The sequence below is a fragment of the Sminthopsis crassicaudata genome, chromosome X (genome assembly GCF_048593235.1).
Source record: "Sminthopsis crassicaudata isolate SCR6 chromosome X, ASM4859323v1, whole genome shotgun sequence".
In the NCBI taxonomy this organism is placed as follows: domain Eukaryota; kingdom Metazoa; phylum Chordata; class Mammalia; order Dasyuromorphia; family Dasyuridae; genus Sminthopsis; species Sminthopsis crassicaudata.
In genome coordinates this window covers 44946540-44960017 of record NC_133623.1, presented here as the reverse complement: position 1 = coordinate 44960017, position 13478 = coordinate 44946540, and the positions used below count along the sequence as shown (strand labels likewise).

Sequence of the window (13478 nt, the reverse complement as noted above, 5' to 3'; positions counted from 1 at the left end):
ATTGCCAGTAATCTTAAGATTATGGGGTCCTAGATTTAGACCTAGAAAGGACATTTCCAATCCTCCATTTAATATATCATAGAATCAGGATTGGAACCCAGGTCTTCTTACTCCAAATTCAGCACTTTCCCTTATTCCACCTATTTATTTAGTTATTGTGGTATTTTGAGTTCTATGTTGTCTCTTTTTTTTCTTCTCTCCTTTCCATTCCCATGTTGGAGAAGGCCAATATGTAATATAGGATGAAGGTGCAACATGTTTGCAAATAGGTAGCAGCAAGGTAAAAGTAACTAGATGGTTCATTGGATAGATCAATTGAGCCTGGAATCAGAAATACCCAAATTCATATCTAGCTCTGTGACTCTGGCCAGGTCACTTCACCTGTTTTCCTTAATCTACTGGAGAAAGAAATGGAGAAATCACTCCAGTATCTTTGCCAAGAAAACTCCATGGACATGGGTCACAGAGAGTTAGACATGACTGAACAACAAGTATTCCATCGCAACTTGTTCAGCCATTCCCCAACTGATGGGCATCCCCTCAGTTTCCAATTCTTTGCCACCACAAAGACAGCTGCTCTAAATACTTAAGAACATGTAGGTTCTTTCCCTTTTTCCCTGATCACCTTGGGAAACAGATTTAATAGTGGTATTGCTGGATCAAGGTTTTATCACTCTTTTGGCATAATCTCCAAAACAGTTGCATCAGTTCATAATTCCACCTAGAATGTATTAGTGTCCCAATTTTTCCACAATTCTTTCTTGCATTTATTATTTTCCTTTTCTATCATTTTAGCCAATCTGATGGGTATGAGACATACCCGAGAGTTCTTTTAATTTGCATTTCTCTAATCAAAGATGATTTAGAGCATTTTTCATATGACTATATATAGTTTTGATTTCCTCATCCAAAAACTGCTGTTCTTATCCTTTGACCATTTATCAGTTGGGAATGATTCATTTTTTATAAATTTGACTAAGTTCTTTATATATTTGAGTCAAATCCAACACTTTTTACTCTGCCACACTTTCCCACGTTTATTATGTACTTTTTCTGTCTCCCCAACTGGAGTAAGCTCTTTTAAGGCAAGGAGCATGTATAGCTTTCTATCCCAAATATACACCATAGCATCTCATGCATAAAAGCAGTCAATACGCTGCTGCTGATGATATCTCACCATCTGATTTTTAGCATCTCCATTCTTTTTACACAAATATGCTATTGCTAACCTAGCCTTGTCTCTTTCTTTTACATATATATATATATATATATATATATATATATATATATATATATATATATATATATATATTTATTAATACTTTTCATTTACCAGATATATGCATAGGTAATTTTACAACATTGACAATTGCCAAATCCTTTGTTCCAATTTTTCCCCTCCTTCCCCCCCTCCAGATGCCAGGTTGACCAATACATGTTAAATATTCTAGAGTACAAATTAAATACAATATATGTAGACATGACCAAACAGTTGGTTTGCTGTACAAAAAGAATCAGACTTTGAAATAGTGTACAATTAGCCTGTGAAGGAAATCCGAAATGCAGGCGGACAAAATTAGAGGGATTGGGAATTCTATGTAGTGGTCCATAGTCATCTCCCAGAGTTCTTTCGCTGGGTGCAGCTGGTTCAGTTCATTACTGCTCTGTTGGAACTGATTTGGTTCATGTCATTGTTAAAGATGGCCACATTCATCAGAATTGATCATCATACAGTATTGTTGTTGAAGTGTATAATGATCTCCTGGTCCTGCTCATTTCACTCAGCATCAGTTCTTGTAAGTCTCTCCAGGCCTCTCTGAAATCATCCTGTTTAACCTTGTCTCTTTCCAGGTATGATCAGTGGTTAGAATCCATAGTCACCAACTGGTGATTGCCTTAGTATATTCCTATTTGTTTCATGTGAGAATCAAACTCCTTATGTTGGTCTTTGTGGCACCATCCTCTGTTAACAGTTATCTCTGTTAAATGTTTATATCTAGGAAGAAAATTTGCCATAGGGAAGTAGTTTTCTGAAATCAGAGACTGACAAAGACAGCAAGGTCCTGTAGATATGTAGCTGGCCTTTAAGTTGGAGAGATCTGAGTCCAAAACTTCCCAAAGATACCTAGAAGCTTAATGACCATGGGAAAGTGTTTTCACTTTTTGTTTAAAGCACCCTAGGCCTTGCTCTAAGACTCTTAACTTAAGATCTGCATTAGTGACAGGAGTTCCCATATCAAAAGTAGCCAATCAAATTACAGGTCTCCCCTCCCTACCTCACGGCCTCCCCAAATGTCATATTACAATAGAAACTTCGTCTGCCATAACAGTTTTGAAAAAGCAATGTCCAAAACTTATCTTTTGCTTATCATAACCTTGCTGAATGAATTTGGGCAATCTGCTTTTTCTCTGAGCCTCGATTTTCTCATGTGTAATACATATATATATATATATATATATATATATATATATATATGTATTACACATGAGAAAATGTATACATACATACACACACATAAACCAACTCATAGGAGAATCACAATGAAGAAAAAAGGCTCTGTAATCATTAAGCACTATAGAAATATGAGCTACTGCTGTCATTACTGACAATAACAATATAATGATAATAATAATGCTGACAGGTTGGAATTTGCTAGCAACAATTAAAATAATTAATGTCAATGTAACAGTGGTATCAGAAACTTTTAATAATTGTTGCAAGCAATCCTGTTTCCTAATCTTGTCTGCAAATAAACAGCTTGCTGTGAAATTTATGAGTTACTTTGTAGAATAATCAGTGGTACATACAGTGCTACTATAACAATGTTAAAAGTATTCTCTGATTTCCATTAGAAAGATAATTTCAATCAAGCAGCCTGGTCTAACATGTAGGTCATTCTATAATTCAGCCATGCTAATGATACAAGCAAATAACCAAATGAAATAGACTCCAATATGGGTCTTATGAAGTGATGATTTGCATGCTGAATTTCCAATGACCTTTACAGTATTCATCTATGAACAAATGAAGACTCATTCCTTACAGCCCAACAGACACCCTTTGCACCTAGCCCATTCATTCTGGGTAAAATAGCCACTAACAAGAAGCCAATTTTCAAGGAATATTTTTACATAGATACTATATTCCTGTATCTAACAGGTATAAAAGAAATAACCAAGGATATGTATGAATGGAAAAGGAGGTGGGTAGGTCATGTAGTGAGAGTGAAGGACGAATGCCGCAATCATATCCATAAGATGTTACAAAGAACCAAAGGAAGGCCTATGGTACATAGAATAGATTTACTGGAAACAAATAGAAAAGAATTGCATGAGATAAGAGTATAGCTTCAACTGTGATTTATACCAGGTGGGGAGTGCCTACTCAATGAGATATTAGAATTATCAAAATAATAATGGACATGTTTTTAGAGTTGTGAAGTTTTTTTTAATAAATACAGGATGACCGATTTCTACCAATGGGCTATTTCTATGGCAAGCAACATTAAAGTGCTTCGCCTGGATCTCAGGGCACTACTTTTACTCAGTTCTTATTCATAAAGTTTCTCACTACATGAGTAAACATAGACCCCAAACATCTAGTTAAGAAATTTTGTTCTCTATTTTCTCCTCTTCTTCATGTGACAGGCATTCTTATTAAAGACTACATTACCCAGAATTCTTGGGCCCAGAGGAGAGAAAACTAGCCTAGGAAAGGGATGACCACAACTAAGGTGACTAGTGGTACCCAAATCTGGTAAAGATATGACTCAGAAGAGGTCACAGACCCCAGTGGCAGATAGCAACAGAAATAACCACTATATCCTCCTAAACCAATCACCCCAGTACCCACGGGAAAAATCCCATGCCATCAGAATCCTAAAAACCACTTGAAATCAGTGTTCTTCCTCTGTGCCCAGGGATTCTTGGCAACATGGTCCTTAATCAGATATGCCTGTTACACCCATATTCAAATGTTCATGAGAGTTTTAATAATAATTTTAATGTATTCTATTTTATAGTACTCTATTAAACTTGTATAGTAATGTATTTTATTTTATAGTACTGTATTAAACTTGACAATTTATAATATATTGTATGATCTTCAGTTATTTTTCATTTGTGCCTGACTCTTTGTGAATCCATTTGTTTTTTTTTTTTGTTTTTTTTTTGGCAAAGATGCTGAAGGGGTTTGCCATTTCCTCTTTCAGCTCATTTTACAGACAAAAAAACCGAGGCAAATAGGGTTAAGTAATTTGCCCAGAGTCACCCAGCTAGTAAGGCCAGATTTGAACTCAGGAAGAGAAGTTTGCCTGAGTTCAGGCCCAGCCTTCTATCCACTGCAGAGCTGTCTAGTAGCCCTCTATATTATCTATGCCATATTATAGACCACTGCAACAATACTGGTGAATTAAACAGGACTGTTTTGTCATCCTCATTTTTCAGATCAGTAAGTAGACTCAGAGATAAAGGAGCCTTTCTAAAGTCACGCAGATGTTAAGTGACAGAGTTAGGAGTTAAACCCAGGTCAGAAGCCATAGATTTGGAATCAGAAGGGATCTTCTGGATTGTCTAGTCCATGGAGCTCCCTCATTTTATAGATGAAAACTGTACCACAAAGAGATAAATCCTATGATCACATATGTAGATAAGAGGCAGAGTTAAGATTTCAACAGAGCTTCTCTCACTTTGCTGATTCTAACCCCAGGGCTATTTCCAGTGCATCATGCTTGCTCTGCTACAGAGAAGCTAACCTGTGAATTCAAGGAAATTCTAGGTTGATGAAGAAAAACAAAGAATACATCTTGCAGATTTTAGTTTGTACATCTTTTGATGGGAGTAGGAGTTAAGATCAATCTGATAGAAAATCACAGGATCAGCTTTATGAAGAACTTAAAGATGGCAAATTAGGTTTTTTATACTTAATTAATAAGCAATTATTTTCTCTCTTTCCTCCTCTCCATTGGAAAAAAAAAAGTAAATCCTTTGTAACAATGGAGCATAGTCAAACAAAACAAATTTCCACTTTGTCCATATCCAAGAATATGCAGCTCATTCTGTGCCCTTAGTCCTTCACCTCTCTTTCAGGAGGTAGATACAATGTGTTTAATCATTAGTCCTCTGGATTCATTATTGCATTAGAATTAAGTCTTTCAAAATTACTTATCTTTATGTTGTTGTTAATATTACAGAAACTGTTCTCCTGGTCCTACTTACTTCATTCTATATCAGTTCACATAAGCCTTCATTTGCTCTGAAATTGTCCCTTTCCTTATTTCTTATGGCATTCTATAACATGGTATTCCATTACATTAATATATTAGCCATTAATTATTCAGCCATTCCCCAATTGGTACTACCTCTTTCTTCTCAGTTATTTGCTATTACAAAAAGAAATGCTATGTGGAGAGATCTTTTTGATCTTTGATCTCTTAGGGATATAAGCCAAATAGTGATATTATTTTAAGGGTACAACCCTAAATTACATTCTAAAATTACCAAACCCACAGCTTTACCAACAAGGCATGAATATGGCTGATTTCTCATAGCTCCCCTAATATTTGTCACTTACCTTTTTCATCAACTTTGCCAATTCTAGGGATGATGAAGTAGAACCCTGAGGTTGCTTTAATATGCATTTCTCAGAGTTATTAGGGATTTCTATCATGTTTTCATATAGCTGTGGAGAGCTTGGATTTCTTTATAAAACTGCTTGCCCATATCATTTCATCACTTATCAACTGGGGATCGTAGGTTTATTTTTAAAATGATGTGATACCACAGAAAGGAATCAAGAGACCCTACTTTAATCCCAGCTATGAAAACTTTTTTTAAAAGTATTTTATTTTGTTGAATATTTCCCAATTACATGTAAACATTTAACAAAATTTTAAAATTTTGAGCTCCCAATTTTCTCCCATCCTCCTTCCCTTCTCCCCCTCCTTGAGAGGGTAAGCACTTTGATTTTGATTATACATAAGCAAAATATATTTTCATAAAACACATGTTGTACAAAAAATATAAAGTTTTAAAAGTGTGTGAGAGTTCATCATTTCTCCCTTTGGAGGTGGGTAGCATTTTTCATCACCGGTCATTCTTAGATCATTGTCTTGATGAGCTTAGCTAAGTTTTTCACTTTGATCATCCTTACAATATTGCTGTTACTGTGTATGAAGTTCTCCTGGTTCTGCTCACTTAATTTTACATGAGTTTATATAAGTCTTCCCAGGTTTTTTCCTGAAACCATCCTGCTTGATATTTTTATAGCACAATAATATTCTGTCACAATCATATGCTCTAACTTGCTCCATCACTCCCCAGTTGAAAGGTCTCCTCTATTTCCAATTTTTTGTCACCAGAAAAAGAACTGCTATAAATCTTTTTGTTCATATATGTCCTTTTCCTTTTCCTTTGATGCCTTTGGGTTATAGACCTAGTGATGATATTCCTGGATTCAAAAAGGGTATGTAGTCTTTATAGCTCTTTGAAAGTAGTTCCAAATTGTTCTATAGAATGGTTGGTTTCATTCACAACTTTACCAACAGTTTATTAGTGTCCCGATTTTTCTACAACTCTTTTGGCATTTGTCATTTTCCTTTTCTGTCATGTTATCCAGTCTGATATGTGTGAGTTGGTATCACAGGGTTGTTTTAATTTGTTTTTGTTTTCTGATCAATAGTGATTTGGAACATTTTTATATTATTATTGGTAGCTTTGATTTCTTCTGGAAAATGGCCATATCCTTTGACCATTTATCAACTAGAAAATGGCTCTTACTTTTATAAAATTGGCTCAGTTCCCCATCTACCTGAGAAAAGAGATCTTTATCAGAGAAACTTGTTAGCAATTTTCCCTGTTTCTTGTTTTACTTCTAATTTTGGCTACATTGCTTTTGTTCCCACAAAAGTCTTTTGATTTCATGTAATCAAAATTATTTATTTTACATTCCATAATCCCCTCTATCTCTTGTTTGGTCCTTGGTCTTGTTTGGTTATCCATAGATCTGCCAGGTATATTTTTCCATTCTCTCCTAATTTACTTATGATATTTTGACCTTTTCTTGGTATATGGTGTTAGCTGGTGGTTTATGACTAGCTTCTGCTAACCTGCTTTTCAGTTTTTGTCAAATGTTGAGTTTTTGCCCCAAAAGTTTAGATCTTTGGGCTTATGAAACACTAAATTACTAAGGTCATTTGGTTAATTCAATTTTAAAAAGAAAAAATTAAATTACTAATATCAAAAATAAAAATGGTGAATGTACCACTAAAATATGAAATTAAAACATTTAGTAGGAGTTATTTTGCCTAATTATATAAAACTGACAATCTAAGTGAAACGGATGAATATTTATAAAAATATAAATGGCCCAGATTAACAGAAGAGGAAACAGAATACTGAAATAACCCTGTCTTAGAAAAAGAAACAGAACAATGCATTAATGATTTCCCTAAGAAAAAATCCCCAGCACCAGATGGATTCACAAGTGAATACTACCAAACAGCTAAACAATTAATTCCAATACCCAATAAGCTATTTGAAAAAAAAAAAAAAACAGGCAAAGAAGGCATCTTACAGACTTCCTTTTATGACACAACTATTGTTTTGATACCTGAATCAGGAAGAGTAAAAATAGAGAAAGACCAATTTCCTGAATGAATAATAATTTTAAATGAATTTTAAATAAAACCCTAGCAAGATTATAGCAATATATCTATTTTATTGGGATTCCCCCCCCCAAAAAAAAACACAGTCCTGCATACAGTGCTAACACAGGGGTACCTATAATCTTTTTCTGATGAGTTGCCAGTTCCTAATTTTATTAGTTCAGCAAATTTTTTTTTACTTCTAATTTTATTAATAGCTCCTTTGATTTTCAGGATTTCCATTTTGGTGTTGAATTGGGTAATTTTATGTTGTTCTTTTCCTAGTTTTTTTTTTAGTTGCATGCCCATTAAATTCTCTATCTTTGATCTATTTTCCAATTCAGTTGTTTTTCAAATGAGTATTTCACATTTTTTTTCAATTTTTTCCAATCTTGATTTTGTTTGATTGCTTCTTGAAATCTTAGGGAGTAATTAGCTTCCAGATGCCCAGTTCTAATTTTTAAGGAATTATTTTCTTCAATAAGCTTGTCCATTTAGCCAATTCTGGTTTTTAAAGAATTGTTTTCATCAGTATGTTTTTGTATCTTTTTTTCCATTTGGTCATTCTAGGTTTTAAGGTGTTATTCTCTTCAGTGATTTTTCTTTGTCTTGTTCACCAAGCAACTGATTGTCTTTTCATAATGTTTACCCTTTGCCTCCTTTACCATTCCTATTCTGAAAATTCGATTCTGAAAATTTTTTTTAACTCTTCCAAGAAACGTTATTAGGATTGCCTTGTGTCCAATTCCCCTTTTTCCCCCTTTAAGGCTTTTCTGGTAGCTGTTTTAATGTTGTTATTAATGTTGGGCTCTGTTTTGGGCATTCAGGTGTTCTCAGAGCTAATTCTGGGATTTTGGAATTTGGGGCACTTTTAAGATGTGGTTACTGCTCCCTTGGTCTGTACTCTGGTCTCTACCAAGGAAGGGCCCCTGATGCCTCGGGATTGTAATCAATAATGCTCCTCAGGGCCCTTTCCCTCCCTGGGGCCCAGAAGTGTGATACTGCCCCTCATGGTTTCCACTCCTTGCCTGAAAATGCTCCTCTCTGCCCTTGAACTGTGACCCAAAGTGTCTGGTCCTGCATCCAGTGCTAACACAAGGGTGCCCTGTAATCCCAAGTGCCAGATCTCCTCACCATCTTGGGTTCGGGTACTCCTGAAGCCACTGCTACTTCTTCTTCACGACCTAGTCCTACTACTGGTGTTTTTTCCACTTCGACTCCAGGCCAACCTTCTCCTCCATGTCACAGATCTTTCTCTCCAAGCTCTTGTGTTGTCTTGGGCTGGAAGAATGTCTCCCTCTCATCTTTTGTTGACGTGGCCACTCCAGAATTCAATCTGAGGCATTACTTTAAAGTTGTATGGACAGGAATGTCGAGAGAGTTCAGTTGAGTGCTTCTCTACTCTGCCATCTTCCCAACAATGTCACCCTGACAAACCTCTTTCTCTAAACTTCAGTTTGTGCATGTATAAAAGAAAGGGACTTGGACAAGGTCTTTTCTACCTTTATCAGTTTGTGATTCAATATGTAAATTGCACAACTCTATGTTTTTAAATGCCAAGTTAAAAAATTCTCATGGTATCACCATGAGGTAGGTAAAGAAAGGATTAGAGTAACTGTCTAAGATCACACAAGCCAGGCCACTGCAGATGGTATGAAACAAATGTCCCAATTCCCTCTTCAGATTTCCCTCTCTAAGCCCTGCTTAGAAATGCATGAATAACTCAATAACCAATGATAAAAGGAGCTCTGGTTTTTTGAAGAACTCCCCCAGCCTATGAGGCTAATGTCAGGAAGGCCCATCGTGCCTTTCCCTGAATCTCTTCTTAGGGTCCCATCAAGGGCAGAATGCAGGATTAGATGGACCAGAGAGACAGTTGGGGAGGGCAGCTTTCCACTGTGATGGGCTAGCTGTGTTCACCCCTCCCCAGAACATCCATCAAAACTTGCACAGTTAATTCCTTGCTTTCCATGCAATATGAATTTTCATTTGGCCAATTAACCAAGCAGCTGCCTACTTACAAGGCAAACACCTTCACTAGCACAGGGATTTTTCTCCTGATCCTGGAATACATGAATTTTATTAAAAATCCCTCCTGACATGGGGGTTTTCTGTCCTTGAAGCAGGCCTACACATTATCCGAGCTCACTGATGCCTTCTCACAAGCCATGTTTTTCTGCTGGGCTAGCTCTCCCCTCAACGTTTCCCCCAAAGAATCCTCTCTCTTCTGCGTTCAAAAGATAAATTGAAGATCATAGTCCATTCTATTAGTCAAGACCTACTATGACTTGCATTTGTTTCTTTGTTTATCCATTTCTTCCTTTGCTCTGACAGGTGAAGCTGCCCATACAGGACATCTTCACTTGCGCTCCTGGGCAGTGATATTGAACAAATTGAGTTTACGACATATTTTTCTCTCATTCTCCCTCTCCCTCTCCCCTCCCTACCCCACCCACACACATACAATGTAGGAAAGTATTGACTATGGAACCAAGAGATCAGGGTTTTAGTTCTATCTCTTCCACTGACTAGCTATGTGTCTTGGAGCAAATCTTCTAGTCTCTTGATCTCGATTTCCTTACCTATAAAATGGGTGTCATCTAAATGTTGCCTAAAAGCTCCAAGGAAATGGAGGTAGTCGTCATTGTCAAGCTTGGACTTGGGCGGCAACAGGTGTAGGCAACCCAGAGCTTGGAATTCAGTTTTACGGAAGTGGGGCTGTCAGGTACCATTAAGTCAAGTGATCTAGAAATCAAATGGACTGAAATTGGAAACAAGGGTGTGAGGAACAGACAGTACACTGCTCACAGGTAAGAAATGTGGAGGCTAGGAAGATCAATCAAGACACAGGGAGGATTCAGGTTAAGAGCCGGGCGGGGGAAGGGAGAGGGGGGAAACAAGGCCCAGGAGCAGGGCTGAGGGACTAGATGATAGGAATTCACCATATGGAAAAAGGGATCTTGATGATAGACAAAGGGCACCAGCAAGAGTTCTACAATTTGCTAATGAGCCAAGGGCTGGATGGACTTGGTTGGAGTAAGGGTGTGAGAAAGCATGGTTCATGTAATTCCTAACACCTGCTTAAAAAACAGTCCAGAGAGGATTAAAAACTGGAAAAGAAACAGCAGCAGGGACTTTACCTTCTTTCTCCAAATGGGCCACCATGCTGTTCCTTCTCCTTTTTCTCACCCTCCCCGCTACTTACTTTCTCTCTCTCCCTCTCTCTCTCTCTCTCTCTCTCTCTCTCTCTCTCTCTCTCTCTCTCTCTCTCTCTCTCTCTTTCACACACACACACACACACACACACACACACACACACACACACACACACACACACACACAATCCCAAGAACTTAAGGAAGCCATCAGCCTTGGGCCCTAGGAAAGCAAAACCCAAGATCCTCATCAAGTCCATCCCTGTGACTTCCTCTGATCTCAGCCAAGAGAAACTTCACACTCCGAAGACTACTCCTTGTCTCCTAACTCCCCAGAGAATGCAAAGGAATAGTAGGCTCAGACACACCACCTTTCATAATGTCAAGTGTTATTTTCACCTTCTCCTTTCCCTCACTTCCAAGAAGCAATCAGTTTCCCCAAATTGTAGAATCTCAAAGTAGGAAGGGACCTCAGTGGTCATCTAGTCCAAAGCTTCTTAAATTATGAGACACGATCTCATATGGGGTCATTTAACTGAATTTGGCAGTTATAAAAAAAATTCAGGGCCTTCTACAATTGGGTCCATCTATGCCTTTATCCTCCCACATCTAAACCGGACTGCTCTGTGTCTCGGGTAGTCAGTAAACATTTATTAAACATCTGCTGTATGCCAAGCCATTCCCCATTCTCCCTCCCAAATGTTCCCCTGGCTGAATTCTTATACTTCTTTTTAACACCCAAATCAAATGTTTTCTTCTCCATGAAGTCTTCCCTGATTATTCGTCCCCACTTTCCCTTTTCCCAACCCTTTCTACACAAACTGTCCAAACCTGTTGTCCTTGAGAAAAGCTCTCAGATTGTATCGATTTAACATATCTACTGCAGTAGATTCTTGTGAATTCTAGTTTCTGAGTAACTTTGGGGGTGTCTTTGCTTATTCCAGATCCATCACCTCTCACATCCAAATACTCAGCAAATCTGTATTTGTATTTTCTCTCCCTACTAAACTGCATGGGTGCAGCCTCAGTCAAACTGAGACCTGTTAAAAACCTTAGTTTAAAAAGCCAAGGTCTCCCACTGCATCCGGGGCCACCTCCAGTCGTCTTGGTTTATACCTTGCCACTGGACCCAGATGGCACTGGAAGGGAAAGTGAGACAGGTGACCTCACCCAACCCTCCCTCACTTCAGTTCATGTGCATGTCACGGCATCACTTCCCTGATGTCACGATCCTCTTTGAGAACGAAGGACAAACAACAACTAAAGAGCAACATTGGACCTCCCTGACGTAATATTCCTCAAACCATCTCTATTTCCTATCTATGGGTACATTGGATTTGTGCATAATCTAAAACAATAATGGCCAAATCACTTCTCTCTAGCATTATCCATTTTGGGGAAAACAATTAAGCCTTCCTTCCTAGTTATTTAGGATATTAAGACTAACAAATATTTCCTGGGAACACTGGTCCCAAAGAGAAAAGATGGCAGGAGAGAGATCTTGGAGAATGGATGGGAAAGCAAAACAAATGCCCAGCATTATTATGACATAATGGGCTACAGAGGGAGGACAAATTAGGCTCCCATTAATTGGTGAGGGGCGCCAGGTCCCTCCTCTGTGAAATGAGGGAGATGGACTAGGAGGTCTCTGGGTCCCTGGCTTGCTCCAAGTCTCACCTGAAATCCCACTTTTTGAAAGAAGCCCTTCCTTCCCAATCCTCTTTATGCTCAGTACCTCCCTTTCTCCAACTGCCACCAATATATCTGGAACATATCTTATTCACTCATACACAATTGCTTGTATGTTGTCTCCTTCCACCAGCATGCAAGCTCCTTGGGAGTAGACTTTTTTTTGGCCTTTCTTTGTATTCCCAATGCTTAGTGCAGCATCTGGCACGTAGTAGGCTCTTAATAAATGCTACTTGACTACTGTGTGCTCCATGAGCAAAGAAGAATTGAATCAGCTCAGAAGAAACCTAAACGTCAGATGCACAGTGTTAGAGAAGTTACTACCCCAAATGTTCATATGGACTACTCACGTCCGAGCAGTGGCAGAGCATCCTGAGCTCATGTCAGTCTGATCGGCCAGTCAGACACACCGTAATTGGACTCTAACATAGTAGTGTTGTTTTGATCCTCTTCGAGAATGAAGGGCAGCAACCAATCAAGTAAGAAATACCTCCCTTCAGAAGAAATGAGCTTCCCGGTAGTAAGGGGTTTGAGTTGTTTATTATTTTTTTTAATAGCAATGGCTATGAATGAAGTAGGGCAAAATAAGAGGGCTGCTCATACCAACTACTTCATGGAGCTGAACATGAGCAGCAGATGGTAGATTTCACTCTGGAGTTATCTGCCAGTCTCGAAGGTGAGATAAGGCTCCAGGCATCCCCAAATTGCCTTGCAATAATAGCTTGTCTCAAGTCAAAGGGGATTCAACATTCTCCTGGGTTTTAATAACAATTAGGATTCAGTGTGAGCTCCACATGTCTTCAGTACCAAAATGAGACCCATCACTTGTTATGCTGGTGAACAAAGGTGTTGGGACAAAACCAACCCCAGATGGCTTCCTTGCAATCCAGATGGGAGTCTGTGTCTGCCGACCAGAAACTGCTGCCATTGCTCTGCCTGGCCACTCTCCACCTCTGCCAAATGCTCGTAAAGTCCTACCCCCACTTGAAGA

General features: G+C 38.3%; 1 protein-coding gene across 3 annotated transcripts in view; it reads right to left on the bottom strand.

Moving 5' to 3' along the window:
- Positions 1-13478, bottom strand: part of GPC3 (glypican 3) — a 742965-nt gene that overhangs the window by 345993 nt on the left and 383494 nt on the right. The window lies entirely within an intron of this gene.